The sequence below is a fragment of the Macaca nemestrina genome, chromosome 15 (assembly GCF_043159975.1).
Source record: "Macaca nemestrina isolate mMacNem1 chromosome 15, mMacNem.hap1, whole genome shotgun sequence".
Taxonomy (NCBI): Eukaryota; Metazoa; Chordata; class Mammalia; order Primates; family Cercopithecidae; genus Macaca; species Macaca nemestrina.
This window is the reverse complement of record NC_092139.1, coordinates 25710422-25731031: the sequence shown is the minus strand read 5'-3', so window position 1 is coordinate 25731031 and position 20610 is coordinate 25710422. Positions and strand designations below refer to the sequence as shown.

Here is a 20610-nt window from a genome sequence, read left to right as displayed (position 1 = left end):
CACCTGCCTTGGCCTCCCAAAGTGCTGGGATTATAGGCGTGCGCCACCATGCCCGACCGATGGTTGAAGCATTCTTATTACATATCTCCTGAAATACCTGGGCCCACATTTCTCTAGGAGAGGAAACCAGGAGATAAATATCCAGGAGAGGAAACTTTGGCTGAAGAATTCCCATGTCTTCAGCTGGACTAGACACTGCCAGACTGTCTTCCAGAGTGGTTGTACCGATTTACAGCTCCACCTGCAGCGTCAGAGTTCTCAGTGTGCCCTATCGTTATTTTTTCCCTAGTCCTCCATAACAGACATCGTTATTTTTTGAAATCAAAATGAATCAGTCAAGATTCTGGTAGGAAAGAGATGTACACAAAATGCTTATAACAATGCTAGGGTTCTATTTAAGAGAATTTAATGAAGAGATTATTTATACAAGGGTGGGCAGGATGAAAGAGACCAATAAGAAATGCTGAGACACACCCAGGCCCTAGGGCAGCAGGAAGCTGTTGCTGCCTCTGGGGCTGAAGGGACAGGAAGAGAAGAGGGGAAAGTGGAGGCCCCTGCCTGGGCTGTCAGCACACATCAGTGTTTCTCAACCCATCTTTCTCTCTCTCTCTCCCTCCCTCCCTCCCTCCCTCCCTCCCTCCCTCCCTCCCTCCCTCCCTCCCTCCTTTCCTTCCTTCCTTCCTTCCTTCCTTCCTTCCTTCCTTCCTTCCTTCCTTCCTTCCTTCCTTCCTTCCTTTCTTTCTCTTTCTCTCTCTTTCTCTCTCTCTCTCTCCTTCCTTCCTTCCTCTCTCTCTCTTTCCCTCCCTCCCTCCCTCCCTCCCTCCTTCCTTCCTTCCTTCCTGAGACAGAGTCTTACTCTGCAGTGAAGTGGCGTGATCTTGGCTGACTGCAGCCTCCGCCTCCCAGGTTCAAGCGATTCTTGCGCCTCAGCTACAGGGTAGCTGGGATTACAGGCACCCGCCACCATTTCTGGCTAATTTTTGTATTTTTAGTACAGATGGGGCTTCACCATGTTGGCTAGGCTGGTCTTGAACTCCTAACCTCTAGTGATCCACCCACCTCAGCCTCCCAAAGTGCTGGGATTATAGGCATGAGCCACCATGCCTGGCCTCAACCTGTTTTTCATTATGACACCCTGTTGCGGGTTGAATTGTGTCACCATCCAACATATGTCCAAGTCCTAACCTCCAATATCTGTGAATGTGACCTTATTTAGAAATAGGGTCTTAGCAGATGTAATCAAGTTAAGATGAGATCTGTCTTAGCTCAGGCTGCAAGAGCAAAATATCGTAGACTGGGAGGCTTAGACCTCGGGCATTTCTTGCTTACAGTTCTGGAGGCTTGGAGGTCCAAGATCAAGGCGCTGGTGCAGATTTGGTGCCTGCTGTGGGCACACTTCCTGGGTTGTAGACAGCCACCTTCTTGCTGTGACCTCACGTGGTCTTTCCTTGATGTGTTGGTGGGGAGGGAGAGAGAGCTCTATGTTCCTCTTCTTATAAGGGCATTAATCTCATAGTAAGGGTCCTACCCTCATAACCTAATCTAGACCTAATTATTATCTCCCAGTACCTCACTTTGGGGATTAGGGCTTCAATGTATGAATTTTGGTGGGAAACATTCTGTCCATAACAAAGGTCATACTGGATTAGGGTGAGCCTTCTGATGACTGGTGTCCCCGTAAGAAAAGGAAATGTGGACACGGAGACACAGGGAAGGAGGCCACGTGAAGCTGGAGGTAGAGATTGGAGTGATGCTGCTGCAAGCTGAGGAGCCCCAGGATTACCAGTGACCATGCAGAGCTGGATGAGGTGTGGAAGGCTGTGTCCCAAGAGCCTTCTAAAGAAGCATGGCCCAACAGACACCTTGATTCCTGACTTTTGGCTTCCAGAACTGTGAGAGGAAGCCACCCAAGTGTGTAATACTTTGTTATGGTCATCCTAGGAAACTAACACAGCCTCTTCCAGCAAGGAACCTTTTAAGGCATTTTTTTCCCTCATTGTCTCTTCCTTTTGATCTGTCGCCCAGGCTGGAGTGCAATGGCTCCATCTTGGCTCACTGAAACCTCCACCTCCTGGGTTCAAGTGATTCTCCTGCCTCAGCCTCCCAAGTAGCTGGGACTACAGGCATGTGTCATTATGTCTGGCTAATTTTTATATTTTTAGTAGAGACAGGGTTTCACCATGTTGGCCAGGCTGGTCTCGAACTCCTGACCTCAAGCGATCCTCCTGCCTCTGCCTCCCAAAGTGCTAGGATTACAGACATGAGCCACTGTGCCTGGTCCTGTGCTGTGGCTCTTTGGAGGGTGACAAATTATTGCAATATGTAAGGTTATGACTCCCCGAGAACCAGTGGTCACTCTCTTGGGGGCGTGATTGCTCTTGTTGAGGCTGCAGGAGCCAGAGGGAAGAGCCAAACTGAGGGCAGGCAGAGAAGGGACCAGAGAACAGATCCCCTTCCCTGTCTTTCCACCCACCCCTGGGTGGCCTCCCACTGGCTGGACTCAGCCAGGAGCCAAGGCTGAAGGGGTTCAGGGGTGCTGCCTTCTGAGGTCAGCCTGGGGAGCAGAGCAGGGCTAAGAGGGACAGAGAATGGGTGCAGGTTGGGGCGCCCACGAAGAACAACTCAGTACACGGCCTGGCTGCTCCCAGCATCTGCCAGTCCTTCTGGGGGCTGTCCTTTCTCTGCTGGAAACGTAGGAGACCCCCCCCCAAGGCCAACACGGCCCAGCAACATGGGAGGAGAGGCTGATTTTCCATCCAGATGGCCTCTCCGGGTGACCCTGAACCACATGACCTATCTGAAGCTGGGCAGCTGCACTTCCTCTGTGCCCAGCCAGGGCAAGGGGCTCTTCACGAGGCTCTGACATTGTGGCAGTCAATACAGGCCTCCCCTAGCACCCCACGGCCCTCCCGGATGCCATGGAGGAGTGCAGCTCAGCGTCCCTGGCTTGCAGCTCCCCCACCTCCCCATCTGGCCCCCACCCCACCCCCTCCTCTTTAACAAGCCTTGGAACCCTTCCCCTCCCAGGCCCTTCAGGTCTGTTGCCTCAGGGAATCGAGGTTTCTATAAAGAAAAGCATGAAACAAGATGGACCTCAGCATCTTAGGGATGATCACAGACAGCAGAGTGTGGGAGATGAGTTTGGGTTCTGGGCCAGGCTGCCTGGGTTTGGATCCCGGATTTGCTATTCACTGGCTGTGGACCCCTGGGTAAGTTACCTAACCTCTCTGTGCCTCAGCTCTCTATCTGAAAAGTGGGGATATGACAATATCTATCTTACAGAGTTATTTTGAGCATTAAATGAGCTAATGGATAGAAAGTGCTTAGAACCGTGCCTGGCATATAGTAAGTGCTATGTAAGAGTTAGATCTATTATCACTTTGCTAGGTGTGTCTCTATTTTGAATGTGCCATAGAAAGTTCTAGAGTTGGCTGGCCAGGCACGGTGGCTCATGCCTGTAATCCCAGCACTTTGGGAGGCCGAGGAGGGTGGATCAGTTGAAGTCAGGAGTTCGAGACCCAGCCTGGCCAAAATGGTGAAACCCTATCTTTACTAAAAATACAAAAAACTAGCCAGGCATGGTGGTGTGTGCCTGTAGTTCCAGCCACTCGGGAGGCTGAGGCAGGAGAATCGAACCTGGGAGGCGGAGGTTGCAGTGAGCCAAGATCACGCCATTGCACTCCAGCCTGGAGTGCCAAGAGCGGAACTCCGTATCAGGGAAACAAAACAAACAAACAACAACAACAAAAAAAAAAAAAAAGAAAAGAAAGAAAAAAAGAAAGTTCTAGAGATGGCTAATGGTGCCACCTCACTGGAGTAGAGCTGGGCCTACAGGAGAAAAACTTTCACTTTTTAAAAATACTTACTTTATATCATTGAAAAAAAATTTTTTTGAGACAGGGCCTTGCTCTATTGCCAGATTGGAGTACAGTTGTGGAATCATAGCTCATTGCAACTTCAAACGCCTAGGCTCAAGCAGTCCTCCTGCCTCAGCCTCCCACATAGCTGGGACTATAGATATGAGCCACTTATAGACATGAGCCACCCCACCACACCTGGCTAATTTTTATTTATTTATTTTTTGTAAAGACAGGGTCTTGCTATGTTTCCCAGGCTGGTCTTGAACTCCTGGTCTCAAGTGATCCTCCCACCTTGGCCTCCCAAAGCTCTGGAATTACAGTCATGAGCCACTGTGCCCGGCCTTATTTAAAATTTTTAAAACAAGTACTTGTAATAGTATTTATGAATAACATATTTGCTCTAGAAATTTTAGCTGTTTTTGTTTTTTTTGAGATGGCGTCTCGCTCTGTTTCTCAGGCTGGAGTGCAGTGGCGAGATTTCTGCTTACTGCAACCTCCACCTCCCAGGTTCAAGCAATTCTCCTGCCTCAGCCTCCCAGATAGCTGGGATTACAGGCGCCTGCCACCACACCTGGCTGATTTTTGTATTTTTAGTAGAGACGGAGTTTTGCCATGTTGGTCAGGCTGGTCTTGAACTCCTGACCTCAGTGATCTGCCCGCTTTGGCCGCCCAAAGTGCTAGGATTACAGGCATGAGCCACCGCGCTCAGCCTCAGAAATTTTAACTTTTTAAATTAAAAGATAAGTTTTTGCAAAAATATGATAAGCTTTGCACCATTTAGTGTGGAATATAAGACAAGGCAGATTGTCATCAATCTCCTTTTCACTGCATGTGAGCTTCTAGAGCAAAATTTGTGGGTGTTCCTGGGATTGGGGTTGGACTTGCCTAGTTCCCTAGAATTGGGGGTTATTTAAACTTCTGCTGGACATGGAGGAGGGGCTGAGCCTTGGGCTGCACTCTCCGCACCCACCTCTAGTGGGCCTCCCAGGACCACCTGCCTCCCAGCACCTCCCCTGGTTGCCAGGGAAACGGCCCTGGATTGAGTGGAGCCATCCCCAACTCAGCCCAGTGATTTGTCCCTGTCTAATTATTATTACTCTTTGCATTTTCCTTTGGATGAGTAATGGGGGAGGGTCGGGGGGTGGGAGGGTGCAGGAGCAGAGGAGCAGTGATTTGTAGGGCTGGAAGCTCATCTTTGAGAGGAGGACATTTATCTTTCTGGAAGCAGAAAACCGCCCAATGGAGACGAATTCAACAGTTCCCGAGTGGTTCTGTTTGTGGATTCACACACTGATCCGGAGTTACCGACCTGGAATTGCATGTGCATGTGGGTTTGGGGTGTGGGAATGTGCACACATAGCAAGCAGACCTCTCAGAGTGGCTCTGTCCAGAGCCACAATCCTGTGAGTGTGTCTGTGGTTGTTGTGTGCTCATTGTGTATAGCTCCTAAAACGGTATGTGCACACGTCTGCATATGTCTGAATGTGTGGGCACACTTTGACTAGACTAGTCAGCCTAGGTGTGTCTGCTTGCGTGCACTCATGTGATAACATGTGGCTGTGTGTGCACATTGTAGACAAAGCAAGGAAAAGCTGGGCGGGAACACGTTGAATATGTAGCTATCAAATGTGTCTGTCTTCATGGGGCTCTATGTGTAGGGCCTGAGCACATGTGTAGCCAACTTCTGAGCATGCCTGCCTGTGAACATTGTACACATTGTCATGAGAACCAAAAAATAGACTGTAAAATCAGGGTGCTGACCTAAGCCAGAGACACCTGAGAGGAAGGCATAGGGTTTGGATAGTATGCAAGATATGCACACTGCACATTTTAGTAGCTGGGGTAGATTGCAAAAATGTCCCCACTCCTTTGTTCCTGCCTGAATCCTTGCCCTTTCAATGTGACTTTGCAGTTACTCCTAATAGAAGATAAAGTCTATTCCCCTACCCTCTTGACCTGGACTGGACTTGAAACTTGCTTTGGGCAATAGAATGAAGTGGAAGGGACGATGAGTCGATTCTGAGCCTAGGCTTCAAGACAGCTGGCAGCTTCCACTAGCTCTCTTAGAACTGTGCCCAGCTGCACATGAACAAGGCTGAGCTAGGCTGCTGGAGGATGAGGGACCATTAGAGACTAGGGGGAGAACAGCCCAGTTATCCTGGCTGCAGTCATCCTATACCATCTTATAGCCAACTGACTTGCAAACACATGAGAGAGTCCAGCCAAGACCAGCAGAGCTGCCCTTCCTAACCTTTAGCTGACCACAGATACATGTGTGAGCCCTGCTGACTCACAGACCTGTGAGCAATAACAGTTGTTTTTAAGTCTCTTGAGTATTGGGGTGATTTGTTATTGCAGCATTATTGTGGCAGTGCGTAACTCATTACTAACTGAATACTCAGCATACACACAGATGATGTACACACACAGCAAAAGCATATACCATAGGCATACACATAGGATTGATGACTCTGTGTACTGAAAGTGTTAGTTAGTTATCTGTTGCTGTTACAAATTACTCCAAAATTTAGAAGCTTAACACGCAAACATTTATTATCTCACAGTTTCTGTGAGTCAGGAATCAGGGCATGGCTTAGCTGAATGTCTTTGGCTCAAGGTCTTTCATGAGGTTACTGTCATATTATTGGGGCTGCAGCCTCATCTGAAGACTCAACTGAGGAAGTATCCACTTCCACCACTCACAGGTTGTTGTCACGATTCTGTTCCTTGATGGTGATTGGTTGTGGGGGGGGGGTCTTCCTCAATTCCTTGCCATGTGGGATTTTCCACATGGCAAGCTTACAACATGGCTTACAATGTGGCAGAGTGAGACAGAGAAAAAGAGAGAAAGTGAGAGAGAGAGAGAGAGAGAGAGAGAGAGAGGCAATGGTATTTTTGTAACATTATTGCAGAAGTGACATCCATTATTTTTGCCATATTTGTTAGAAAAAAGTCACTAGATCCAGCCCACACTCAAGGAGAAAGGAGAGGGGATTACATGAAGTGTGAAAGGAGAGGGGGGATCATTGGGGACCATCTCAGAGGCTGCCCACCACACAGGGTGTACACATACATAGGCTCACATTCAGCTGGACTAGCTGTACCAGATCAGCCTTTTTTCATGGCTTTTCCTCAGCCAAAGAAATTGACTGTCAGAGAAAGTGGGTTTTGCAGGTTCTAAAGACTCAGGTGCTATATTCTCTTGGTCCTGACATTGGAGCTAAGGCTATTTTGCCTAGAAAGGAAGCTCTTTCTGCTGTGGGATGGTGGAGGAACACTTCACTCCAGACCTTCCAACCAGGGTTCCAAACATTCACATCCTGAAGCGTGAGGAGGCACAGGAATCCTCAGGTTCTCAGAGAGGAGGAGCCTTTACTTAGGGTGTGGCTGGAGGCAGAGATACCTGAGACTCTCTAGATGGGCAGATGCTGAGAGCTTTCTCCTTTTCGGGCATCTGACCTGGAGAAATGTGGTCTCCCTGCAGGATCTGATTTTCCTTTCAAGCCCTTTCTCCTCTGTGGTCTCAGGGCTAGGCTGTCTATGAACATTGCAGACCCAGCCTACACATCCCCGAGATGGGCCAGCCCAACCTCTTCCTCCTTAGAGCTCACCTGCCCTTTCCACTCTCTTCCCAACCTGCAATTTCAGGTCCTTTTGTCCCCTCCCCACACCCAGAGCTGGATGTTGATGACCTGGGACCCTGTACACTGCACCAGCACTGGGAAATGAGCAGCTGTGTGTGTGTGTGTGCGAGGGTGGTGGGGCTGAGGTAGGGGTTTGTTTCAGTCCCCATATTAAGCCTCTTGCAGATTGAAATAGGCAGATGAAGTCAGGAGTGGTGGCTCACACCTGTAATCCCAGCACTTAGGGAGGCACAGGCAGGAAGATCGTTTGAGCTCAGTAGTTCAAGACCTGCCTATGCAACACAGCAAGATCCCGTTCTTGTTAAAACAAAACAAAACAAAACAAAACAAAACAAAACAAAAGGGCAGATGTCCTGCCCTGTAAACCAGCCTCATGTTCAAACCTTCTGCTAGGGAAGTGGAGGGCAATGTGTCCTCCCAGAGTCTGTGTGGGGCTCCAGCCCAATGCAGTATGACTCCCTCCTCCTGCTGGGAGCCACTGGTCTGCATGTATTCACCCATCTCCCTGCTTAGAGCTGCTCACTGCCGAGGAGCCAGACTGTCCACTCCCAGGACCAATTTGGGCCAAGAATAAAGTCAGGTTTCCTAGCTCAGAGCTCTTGAACTGGAGAGTTTTTGGGCCCCTTGTGTACAGTCCCAGTCCCTCTGCTTTGAATAAAATTGTGTGTGAGGGTCTTGACATGGTCCAGGGAGGGATGATGGAGTTTGGACTGGGGGAGGCGGTGGGGATGGAGAGAAGCGTGGGTGGGTTTAAGAGACATTTAAGCAGTCTGGCTCCCGAAGCTCAGAGGGTGTAGATATAGAGGCTGGGTGAGGAGATGGGGCAGGAGGGAGGAGGATGAGGAAGAATGACACACAGCATGTTTTCTGTAAAGTTCACTGGGGATAATGAGTGCCTCTGGCATTTGAGTAACAAATACAGCAGCTTTAGTCTCCTGTCCGGGGTTGGCTCCGAGGCGCTAATGATACCTAATGATACCTGCATGCAGAACTTCCAGAAGGGCAGGTAGAAACTTAGTTACGAGAGGTCACTTTCTGGGAAAAGAGGCAGAGTGTATTCCCTGAAGGCTGTGTTACTCTAGGAAGTTGGATGTTGGGCATCATGAGACTCTGGGAAGACAGTCCATGTTCCAACCCTCCCCTCCAAGCCCCTACCCACTCAAGGTCATCCCTCAGGACTGGCTCCTCCCTGACTTTTCTCCTCACTTCTACCCTTTGCTTCAATCCAGTCCTGTTTCTATTTTTGTTCTCTGAGCTCTGGACTCTGTATTTGTCAGGACTTTATTGATTTGTGTAATGAGACACTTAGAGATACGTCTGTCTTCAGGAAGCGCTGGATCCAGGAGATTGGCCAGTGGTGTCAGGAGTCAGCTCTGCTTTATCTTTCAATGCTCCTTTCCTTTTTGTGTTCTTTGAAAAGTTTTTTATGAATTTTTTTTTGACACGAGGTCTCACTCTGTCACCCACGCTGGAGTGCAGTCATTCGATCATAGCTCGCTGAGGCCTCCGACTCCTGGGTTTAAGGGATCCTCTCACCTCAGCCTACCAAGTCTCTGGGATTACAGAATGAGCCACTGCTTCTGGCTCCGTGTTCTTGATTCTCAGTCTACACAGCTGCTGCAACCCTAGATTTTCACTTTCATGCTGAACAACCTCAGAGCAAAGAAGACCTTTATTTTCAGGACAGTTCCAGCAAAAGCCTCAGGACTGACTTGCTGGTGTGAACCAGTCACTGGCCCAGCAGGACGTGGCAATTTGCCTGGCTGGGCATGTATGGGTGCTCACCCTGAGGGTTGGCCCAGCCCAGCTCAAACCACACAGCCTGAACGTGGGAGGGGGTGGTCCTCAGAATGAAATTGGGGTACTAAAAGCAGAGAAAGAGGAATGGAGCCCAGGTGGAGAGGACCCATGGAGATTGACCCCAGACCCTACCTTGTCTCTGTCTCCTTCCTGGCATGCTTGACTTCCAGTATTGGGAACTCACTCACTCATCCAGCCCCAGGTTTGGCTCTGACACTTTACTTTGGTCACCTGGGGTAGGAAATTTTGCTCTGACCTCACCAAACCTTGTTCTTTTCCTAACCACTGAAGAAGAAGCACTGTATAAGAGTCTTCCGGAGAAGCAGGACCAACAGGATGGATATATGTATACACGTAGAAACAGATTGATTCTAGGGGCATGACTCCTGCGATGTTGGAGGCTGACAAGTCCCAAGGTCTGCAGGGTGAGTTGGCAAGCTGGAGTTGCCAGAGAGCTAGTGCTGGAGTTCCTGCCTGAATGCTGGGAGAGACCCAGGAAGAGCTGATGTTTCCATTCTAGGAAGAGGGCAGGGAAATAGGTCAATGTCCCAGTTGGAAAGAGGTTAGGTAGGAGGAAAGATTCACTTTTACAGTGGGGAGGGTCAGCCTTTTTTCTTCTATTCAGCCCTTCTACTGATTAGTGAGGCGCGCCCATATTATATGTGGTGGGGGACAGTCTGCTTTATTCAGTCTGTCCATTTAAATGTTAATCTCATCCCCAAACACCCTCACAGATACACCCCGAATAATGTTTGAACAAATATCTGGGCACTCCATGGCCCACTCAAATTGGCACATAAAATTAACCGTCACAGGCACCAAGCAGGTCATCTCTGACGCTCTCTAAGGCTGGATCAGAGAGCTGGTCAGAGGACTGGGTTGGAACTCTGGGCTGAGTTGGAACTCTGACAGGGCATCCTCTCTGTGCCCCGAATGACCTTTTTGCCTATCTTGGAGAGGTTGTGTATTTCATTTGCCTGTACCTCATTCCAAAATACTGTCTTCCTTGGTTACTGTCAGGGCTGGGGAACCAGGCAAGGTCTGTTGCCAAGTTCCCTCCACAGGCTCCAACTCCGTCAGGGCGGGGTCCACTCTATCATCTCCACCCTGTCCTGTGCCCTGGGAAGGCTGACTCCTGGGGGCTGGGGCTTCTGGGCTCCAGGCAGAGTGGGTCCTAGGAGCCCCCTTGGGATCAGAGAAATGGGGTACAGCTGCCAGGGGTTGGTTCCCCTGCTCCTGCCACAGCTGTGTCCCTCTTCCCTGGAGGTGGCCCTCCCTGCGGCTCCCCCGGCACAGGCTCAATGACACTGTCCTTCCTCCTCTCACCCTCAGGTACAGGGATGTGGCTGCTCCTGCTGGTCCTGGTTCCAGGGGGCTCCCCTCCCCTGTTGGGGCCCTTGACCCTGCCGACACCTCTGACAGTCCCCTCATTTTATCTGTGCAGAATCCCAGCAGGCTGTGTTGAGAGCAGTGTTCCCGTGGGAGCCACCAGGGGGAGCGGGGGCCAGCCAGGCCCCGAGAGGCTGTGTCGGGGGGACTCCGCTGTGGGCGCTACCAAGTGCTCCCCTGTGGGCACTACCAAGTCTGTCTAAGGCTTCGTGTCCAGAGAAGGCTCAGAGCAGCCAGCAGGGTTATCCTAAGTGAATCCTACCCTCCGTCATTGGTATGATGAATTTGGGCAGTTAACAGAGCCTGGGTCACTTTCTTTCATCGCCTCTCATTTGTTGTGTGACCCATAGCAAGTCAAGTCAGGTGAGCTTTCTAAGCCTCAATTGCCTCACCTGTAAAGTGGGTATACTAAGACCTCCCCCAAGGCCACTCTCCATGGCTTATTTCATCCTGAACAGTGACTTTGTCTTTGGGAAGAATTAAGTTTGGCCCCAATTTCATTCATTCATTTGTTCATACATTCAGGGACTGCCCCCTGGGCTTCACAGCATGCTAGAGGCTGGGTTTAACTCTTACCCGTCAGGTCAGAAGCAACTTCCCTCCCTTTTCTCCCTCCTTCATAAAGTTTTTTTTTGTTAATGGACTTTATTGAGGTATAATTTACATAAAAGTTGTATATTTTAAGTTTATAGATCAACCACCTTTGACAAATGTATACACCTGTGTAATCTGCGCCCCAACCAAGACATAGACCATTTCCATGACTCTGGAAAGTTCCCTGGAGTTTCGTTGTAGTCACCTCCCATCCACCCCCTCACCATCAAGCCAGCTGTGATCCAATTTCCATCACTATCTCAGTTGAAATTTTAATTTACTTTCATTTTGCCTGTCGTGCCCTTTTCCTTTCCCTTCCTTCCCTTCCCTTTCTTTCTTTCGTTTCTTTTTTTTTTTTTTGAGATGGGGTATTGCTCTGTTGCCCAGGCTGGAGTGCAGTGGTGTGATCACAGCTCACTGCAGCCTTGACCTCCCAGACTCAAGCAATTCTCCCACGTCAGTCTCCAGAGTAATGGGGACTACAGGTGTGCACCACTACTAGCTAATTTCTAAATTTTTTGTAAAGATGGGGTCTTGCTATGTTGCCCAGGCTGGTCTTGAACTCCTGGGCTCAAGTGAGCCTCCCACTTCAGTCTCCCAAGGTGTTGGGATTTAGGTGTGAGCCACCACACCCAGCCGTGTTTTACACAAGGAGAGCACACATCTCCTTGGTAAAACATATTCATTTTCCTATAACCTATCTTCTTCAACCATGTCAATAATGGCCAGATAAAATACATGAACACGAACACAGACACGGGCACATACGTGTACCTACGTACACACACAACCCTCTCACATACGCACATTCACACTCACACACATACACTCATTACACAAACTTACATGTATGCACACAAATATAAGTTAAGGAAACTTTTTCAAGGCTCAAAAAGATCTAGGCCATGGTGAGACAGAACACAGTTGTGTTTTTACTGAAACCCCTCATGTTAGTGCACACATGAACACACATGCATACAAGCCCCAAAGCTGAGAATCATTTGCCATCACCTCCTGCTCCCCTGTCAGAGTCAGCGCAAGAAGAGAAGAATCGGAATTCTTTCCCTGTCTCAAAAGTAAAAGGGACAAATTAGTTTCTTGTCAGTGCACCGCAATAAATACATTGTCATTTTTATCCCCCAGTGAATCATAGTCTCCATTTCTCCCGTAACTATTATACAGTCTGCTGGCACTATATCATTTTTTGGTAATTTTATTTTCACCAATTGTTTTATGAAATTTTTGAGTTTTATGGACACTAAAACAAATCTAGCCTGCGAGTGTTATAGCCCTTTAAATCATCGGCAGGAAATCTCAAGGTTCCTCCAGACTGTGGTGGAAGGAGGCTTTAGGGAAGAAAGATCGCCCCTAGCTTATAAACTGAGCAAAAACCCAGAGATAAGTTTGTAAAAGGGACATAGATCATGGCGGGTGAAAACTGGGGTGTAAAACATCTCCCTGCTCAGCTCCTATAAGAATAAAAATGGACTTTTATTTAGCAGAAACACTAAAGTAGTTGGGGGGAAGGAACACACAGTCCTATCTCCTCTTTCTTAGCCACAAGAGCCTGTATTTCCCTGTGGGTCAGCGTGAGCCTAACTCTAGCAGCTCATAGCCAGGAGGATAACCAGGTTAGGCACCATCTCAGGGAAGCTGAGAATCCCCATGATGTTGACACAAAACACAACCTTCTGTGAATGTCAAGGTCACATCTCTGATGTCAGTGGAAAAAGGGATAAAACTGACTCTAAAGCACATGGGAAAAGAAAAAACAACAATCCAATCCAACAAGAGGAGAAGAGCTAAATTGATGTGAAAGAAGGTTTGCCTTACCAGGTATTAAAATGCATTATAAAGCTACAGTAATAAAAGCAGCATGTTACTGGCATACGACTAGACAGACAAATCAATGGAATGAAATAGATAGTCCTAAATAAAACTCAGTCCATGAAAAATGAAAGATCACATATCAATAGAAGAGGGATGGATTATTCAGTAAATGCTATCTGTAAATCTGGTTATTTGGAAAACAGTCAATTTAGATATTTGTCTCATTCGAGAGTTCAAAAAATAAAAACTAGATGAGTGAAACATTTGAAACTAAAAAGTAAACAATAAAAGACTAGAATAAAGTATTGAAAAAGTATTTGATTTCCAGATGAGGAGGCCTTTATCCATGACTTTGGATAGAACTGCTAAGAAAAAAGACCAACAGATTTAGCTTCCAACGTGTTTACATGCCTGCATCTCAAGACATATCCCCCATCTAGAGGCCAAAAAAAAAAAAAAAAAAAAAAAAAAAAAGGCTGGGCATGGTGGCTCATGCCTGTAATCCCAGCGCTTTGGGAGGCTGAGGCAGGAGGACTGCTTGAGCCCAGGAGTCTAAGACCAGCCTGGGCAACATGACAAGATTCTGTCTCTACAAAAAATAATAAGAAAAAATTAGCCAGACATGGTGGCATAAGCTTGTGGTCCTAGCTGGGAGGGTAAGGTAGGAGGATCTGTTGAGCCTAGGAGATTAAGGCTACAGTGGGCCATGTTTGCACCACTGCACTCCAGCCTTGGCAACAGAGCGAGACCCTGTCTTCAAAAAACAAAAACAAAAACAAAACAACAACAACAAAAAACTCAAGCAACCAAAAACAAAAAAAACTGAAGGACAAGCTGACCAAACCTTTTTGACATGCATGACAGCAAAAGGTAAATCTCTATAAATTGATAAAGAAAATCACTAGGACTTGATGGAATGGACAGAGGACACAACCCTATAATTCAATGAAAAAAAAAATCTCCTAAGCATAGGAAAACATTTCTAACCATACTAGCTGTGATGGTTCATTTTATGTCAACTCGTGCCCAATGTGGTCAAACATTATTCTGGGTGTATCTATTTCTGGATGAGATTGACATTTGAATTTGGGTAGACCGAGTAAAGCCTTCCTTATGAGGGTGGATCTCATCCAGTCAGTTGAAGGCTTGAATAGAACACAAAGGCTGCCCTCCTGTGAGTACGGGAACTCTTCCTGCCTGGCTGTCTTCAAGCTGGGATATCAGGGGTTTTTTCCCGTGGGTTTGGACTCAAATGGAAACACTGGCTCTTCCTGGATCTCAAGTCTGCTGGCATTTGGACTAGAACAACATCACTGGCTCTCCCAACTATCTAGCTTGCCTGACTGCAGATTTTGGAACTTAGCTTCTATAATTGCACGTGCCAGTTCCCTCTATTGAATCTCTTTGCATATCAATATCATCTCTATCTATCCATCTCTAATCTTGATTCTGTTTCTTTGGAAAACTGTGACTAATATGCTAGGCATCAGGGATATACCAATTAAAATTCCACTGATAGGCTAGTTTTTCTCATGCCTCTTGATTTTTTGAGAATTCTCTTGGATTCTCCTGATCAGAATCTAGACAAAGCTTATCCAATCCGTGGCCTGTGGGCTGCATGCAGGCCAGGACAGCTTTAAATGCGGCTCAATGCAAATTGATAAACTTTCTTAAAATATTATAAGATTTTTTCAGCTACTGTTAGTATTAGTGTATTTATGTGTGGCTCAAGACAGTTCTTTTTTTTTTGAGCTGGAGTTTCACTCTATTGCCCAGGCTGGAATGCAATGGCTCAATCTCAGCTCACTGCAACCTCCGCTTCCCAGGTTCAAGCTATTCTTCTGCCTCAGCCTCCCGAATAGCTGGGATTACAGGCATGCACCATCTTGCCTGGCTAATTTTTGTAGTGTTTTTTTTTTTTTTTTTTTTTTTTTTTTTTTTTTTTTTAGTAGAGACAGGGTTTCACCATGTTGGCCAGGCTGGTCTTGAACTCCTGACCTCGGATAATCTGTCCGCCTCAGTCTCCCAAAATGCTGGGATTACAGGTGTGAGCCCCGGCGCCTGGCCTCAAGACAGTTCTTATTCTTCCAGTGTGGCCCAGGTAAGCCAAAAGATTGGTCGCTCCTCATCTGGACATTCTCAAGTGTCTCCCAACTTAAAATATGATTTCTCTCTCTCTTTTTTTTGTTTTTTTCAGACGGAGTCTCGCTCTGTCGCCCAGGCTGGAGTGCAGTGGCGCAATCTCGGCTCACTGCAAGCTCTGCCTCCTGGGTTCACACCAATCTCCTGCCTCAGCCTCCCAAGTAGCTGGGACTACAGGTGCCCACCGCCACGCCTGGCTAATTTTTTTTTTTTTTTTTTTGTATTTTTAGTAGAGACGGGGTTTCGTGGTTTCAACGTGTTAGCCGGGATGGTCTCGATCTCCTGACCTCGTGATCTGCCCGCCTTGGCCTCCCAAGGTGCTGGGATTACAGGTGTGAGCCACCGCGCCCGGCCAAAATCTCTCTTTATTCCCAGAGCTGTGTCAAATCGCTAACTCCTCTTTCCCTCTCACAGCCCACTTTCTTTAAACTGCTGGCAAGACCTGCCTCTTCCTCTCTTGTCATGCAGTCGTCAAACCCTTCCACGTGGCTTCCCACCCGCCTCTTCCGCGGAACCTCCTGTCTGGGTCCTCATCAGGGTCTGCTTGTCCACCACTCCAGGGGCGCTGTTTGCAGGACTTTGATGGGAGTCATGTCCCGCTGTTCAGTACAGCTGCCCTGCTGCAGATTCCTGGGAGCTTGCAGCCCTTTCCTTATCAGAGCTTTCAGGTACCTTTGACCCCAGGATGGTAGAAGTGAGGTTTATGGAAGGCGAAGAGAAGATGGCCTTCCACGGAGTTTTTAACACGCATTACTGCCCCACTCTTTGGAGGCAAATGAGTACATACTACTTCCTTGGTATCTCACATAGGAAAAACAAGCTCTGGAGAGTCATCCTTTTCACTTTTATTTAACTTTGTGTTTAAAAATGTAACAGATACTCCGTTAACCCTGAAAATCTGAACAAGTCTTACTAGTTCTTTCTACCCACCTACATTAGCTTGCCTTATTGTTATTACTTTTTTTTTGTGATGGGGTCTCGCTCTGTTGCCTAGGATGGAGTGCAGTGATGCTATCATAGCTCACTGCAGCTTCAAACTCCTGGGCTCAAATGGTCCTCCTGCCTCAGCCTCCTGAGTAGCTAGGACTACAGACATGTGCCTTCACGCCTGGCTAATTTTTCTTATTTTTTGTAGAGATGGGGTCTCACTATGTTTGCTCAGGCTGGTCTTGAATTCCTAGCTTCAAACGATCCTCTTGCCTTGGTCTCCTAAAGTGAATTTGCCTTATTGTTAATGTGCAAATCATAGCATCTGGCACATAGGAAAAGGTATAGGACCTGTCATTTGAACCCAGTTGGTCTGGCTTCACAATTTGTCATTTATCTCCTGGATGTTGGTTACCTGTAGTCTGTTCTTCCCCCAGCAGCCAAAGAGAACATTCTAAGACTAAAATTCCATCACTCTCCCAGTATAATAGAAGCCTTCAAAGACTTCTATTTGCATATACAATAAAAGTCTTGCCTGGCCCCCGTCTGTCTTTCCAGCCTTTCTTTCCCACCCCTTTCCTTGGATCACTTTGATTTAACCACAGTGATCTCATGTGTGTTTCTTTTTCTTTTTTTTTTTTTGAGACGGAGTCTCGCTCTGTCACCCAGGCTGGAGTGCAGTGGCACTATCTCTGCTAACTGCAAGCTCCGCCTCCCGGGTTCATGCCATTCTCCCGCCTCAGCCTCCGGAGTAGCTGGGACTACAGGCGCCCACCACCGCGACCGGCTTATTTTTCTTGTATTTTTAGTAGACACGGGGTTTCACCATGTTAGCCAGGATGGTCTCGATCTCCTGACCTCGTGATCCGCCTGCCTCGGCCTCCCAAAGTGCTGGGATTACAGGTGTGAGCCACTGCGCCCGGCCTCATTTATGTTTCTAGAACACTCAGCACTTGCCCATGTCAGGACCTTCCGCTGTGCCATGGCTTCTGCCCTATCAGCTCCTCTCTGCTGGGTTTCCTGTGGCTGGTTCCTGCTGTTCCTTCTCCTGGTTAGGCTTCAGATTAACCCCCACCTGATCAGAGAGGCCACCCCTGGCCACAGTTTAAGGAGCCAGTGAGTGCCCCTTTTATTAGTTATCCCGGTTGATATGGTCTGGCTGTGTCCCTATCCAAAATCTCATCTTGAATTATAATCCCCACAATCCTCACACGTCAAGGGCGGGACCAGGTGGAGGTAATTGAATCACGGGGGCAGTTTCCCCCATGCTGTTCTCGTGAGAGTGAGTGAGTCTCACGAGATCTGATGGTTATATAAATGTCTGACGGTTGCTGTTGCACTCTTTGTCCTGCCGCCGTCTGAAGGAGGTGCCTGCTTGTTCTTTGCCTTCCGCCATTATTGTAAGTTTCCCGGGGCCTCCTCAGCAGTGCAGAACTGTGAGTCTGTTAGACCTTTTTCCTTTATAAATTACCCAGTCTCGGGTATTTCTTCATAGCAGTGTGAGAACGGACTAATACACCAGTCTTTTGTTGGTTTCCTTTTAGCACTTTTCATAGCTTGCAGTTTTCTTATTTTATTTATTTTATTTTATTCTGAGACGGAGTCTCCCTCTGTCACGCAGGCTGTAGTGCGGTGGCATGACCTCAGGTCACTGCAACCTCCATCTCCCGGGTTCAAGTGATTCTCCTGCCTCGGCTTCCCAAGTAGCTGGGGTTACAGGCGTGAGCCATCACGTTGGCTAATTTTTGTATTTGTAGTAGAGATCTGGTTTCACCGTGTTAGTCAGGCTGGTCTTGAACTCCTGGCTTCAAATGATGCACCCACCTCAAGCCTCGCAAAGTGCTGGGATTACAGGCATGAGTCACCATGCCTGACCAACTTGCAATGTTTAAAAGTTGATTTGTCTGCTTGTTTTGGCTCTTGCCCATTAGAAGCTAAGCGCCATGAGGACAGGAGCTCTCTGCCCCCAGTGTTGTGGTGTGCCCAAGCACAATGCTGGGGACATAGAAGACACTTAGAATGGAGAACTATCCACCAAATTCTCCCCTCTGTCCCACTGAACAAACAGCCCTGTTTCCCAGAGAGGCGGAAGGATAACAAGTGGGAACTTATCTGGCCGGGACTAGTAGCAGCTGTAGATTTGTGGAGAAGGGGGCAGCTTGTTTACATTCGCTTGCTTGCTTATTTATTTATTTATTTATTTATTTATTTATTTATTTATTGAGATGAGTCTCACTTTGTTGCCCAGGCTGGAGTGCAGTGTTGTGATCTCGGCTCACTACAACCTACGCCTCCCGGCTCAAGCGATTCTAGTGCCTCAGCCTCCCGAGTAGCAGGGACTACAGGTGTGAGCCACCACGCCAGGCTAATTTTTGTATTTTAGTAGAGATGGGGTTTCACTGTGTTGGACAGGCTGGTCTCAAACTCATGACCTGAGGTGATCCACCTGCCTCGGCCTCCTAAAGTGCTGAGATTACAGGTGTGAACCACTGCACCCGGCTGACATTGGCTTATTTTTGGTTCTAGATTGATGCTTTGCGGACTCTAACATGCACAGGCAGTCACTTGGGATCTTGTTAAAATGCGGTTTCTGATGCGGTAGGTCTGGAGTATGGCTTAGATTCGGCATTTCTAACCAGCACTCAGGTGATGCTGATAGTGTTGGCTACACATGTAAAGAAGCAAGGGCGTGATTCTCAAACTTGGCTGCATATTGGAATTACCTGGGACCTTTACCTAGAAATTCTGATGTAATTGGTCTGGGCTGTGGCCTGGTCATCGTTTTTATTTTTTAAAGTGCACAGTACTGCGGCCAAGTTTGAGGACCCCTGCTCTGGACAGTGTTTTACTTTATACATAATTGTGATCAAATAAAGACATTTGACTTGTCAGAATTCTTTTCAGGAACAGCATTGCATTTTTATGCCAAAGGAAAGTTCCTTGACAAGCTTGCCTGAGTCACAGCAGGGCCTGAAAGTGGGATGAACTCTTCTGCAAGGACAAGGCAGAGATGGGGCTCTGCCTGCCTTAGGGAGAAGAGGGAAGTAGAAACAGAGTCACAAGCTGGTGGGTAACAAAGATGGAGGAAGGCCTCCTGCTCCTGCCCCTTAAATCTTCAGAAAATTAAATACTGAAATGCTTGAAAATAATGGAATATATTTTAAAGGATGCCAGTGAAGGCAGTAGTGGTTCCCCGGCTTATTTGCAGATTCGAATTGCTTGCAAGTTCTTACAAAAGTTCCAAATTAGCTCAAAATCTCAGGGTAGGACACAGGCCCCAGAACTTTCTGAAGCTCCCCTGCAGATTCCAACATGCAGGCATGTTTGGGAACCCCTGGGTTCAGATGATGAGCCTCCTGCAACCCAGGCAGATGAATGCAGGGTGCAAAGGCAGCAGCCAGTGTTAGGCAGTGCAGGAATTCCCCAAATGCAGAGAATGTTCTGGACTCTGAGCTTATGAAATCAGAGTTCGAATTCAAGTGGAGCCAGAACTCCAAGCCAGGAGAGTCCCAGTCAGCAACCACTAAGGAGGCACTTGGTTTGAGAGAATGGCTTCTGTAAGCCTGTTTCGTCCTCTGTTAAGTGGGAGTAATAACACCTGTGCCTAAGAAATGTTTTGAGGAACAGAGGAAAAGATGTGGATAGATTTGCTTTGTTATGTGCTGTGTAGAGAGGCAGCTCCATATAGCTCTTTGAATGTGGTTTACTGCTTTACAGGGCACAGCTTTTGATAGAAAGGGATAATGGAGAATAACTTGTGAATCTAGGTTGGGAAGTATCCACCAGTACAGGGAAGAGGCACTGGCTGAATCGCCACCTTGTGGTGGAAACTTGACTTGCAGGAGTGGGAGCCAGAGGCTTAAAATGAATAGACTTAAATTGTACCAAGCCCAGCAGGGTTTCTCACCCTCTGCACTACTGACATTTTGGGCAAAATAATTCTTTGTTGGGGAGTAGTTTTGTGCATGGTAGGATATTTAGCAGCATGCATAGCCTTTTCCCACTAGTCACACCGCTCCCCTGCAGCTGTGACAACCAAAAATGTCCCCAGATGTTGCCAAATATCCCTCTCCAAGGGCAGAATTCCTCTTGGTTGAAAACCAGGGTGCTACAGAAAACATCAAACAATAATAACAACAATAATAATACATTCTAGCAGTTTTTGAGTGCTTAATATTTCTAGTGCTTTGCCTAACATGCTAACCACTTTACATCTGTTGATTTCTTTGATTCTCACAACATCTCCCTGTCTCCAATTTAAACATGAGGAAGCTGGCCGGGCACGCAGGCTCATGCCTGTAATCCCAGAACTCTGGGAGGCTGAGGTGGGTGGATCACCTGAGGTGAGGAGTTTGAGACCAGCCTGGCCAACATGGTGAAACCCTGTCTCCACTAAAAATACAAAAATTAACTGGGTGTGGTGG

At 47.6% G+C, this 20610-nt stretch overlaps 1 long non-coding RNA gene across 1 annotated transcript in view; it reads left to right on the top strand.

Moving 5' to 3' along the window:
* Positions 1-17082: 17082 nt before the first annotated feature.
* Positions 17083-20610, top strand: part of LOC105496347 (uncharacterized) — a 554035-nt gene continuing 550507 nt past the window's right edge. The window contains exon 1 of the long non-coding RNA XR_011613360.1: positions 17083-17586. This is a non-coding gene — a long non-coding RNA (uncharacterized lncRNA). The remainder of the gene's footprint in view (positions 17587-20610) is intronic.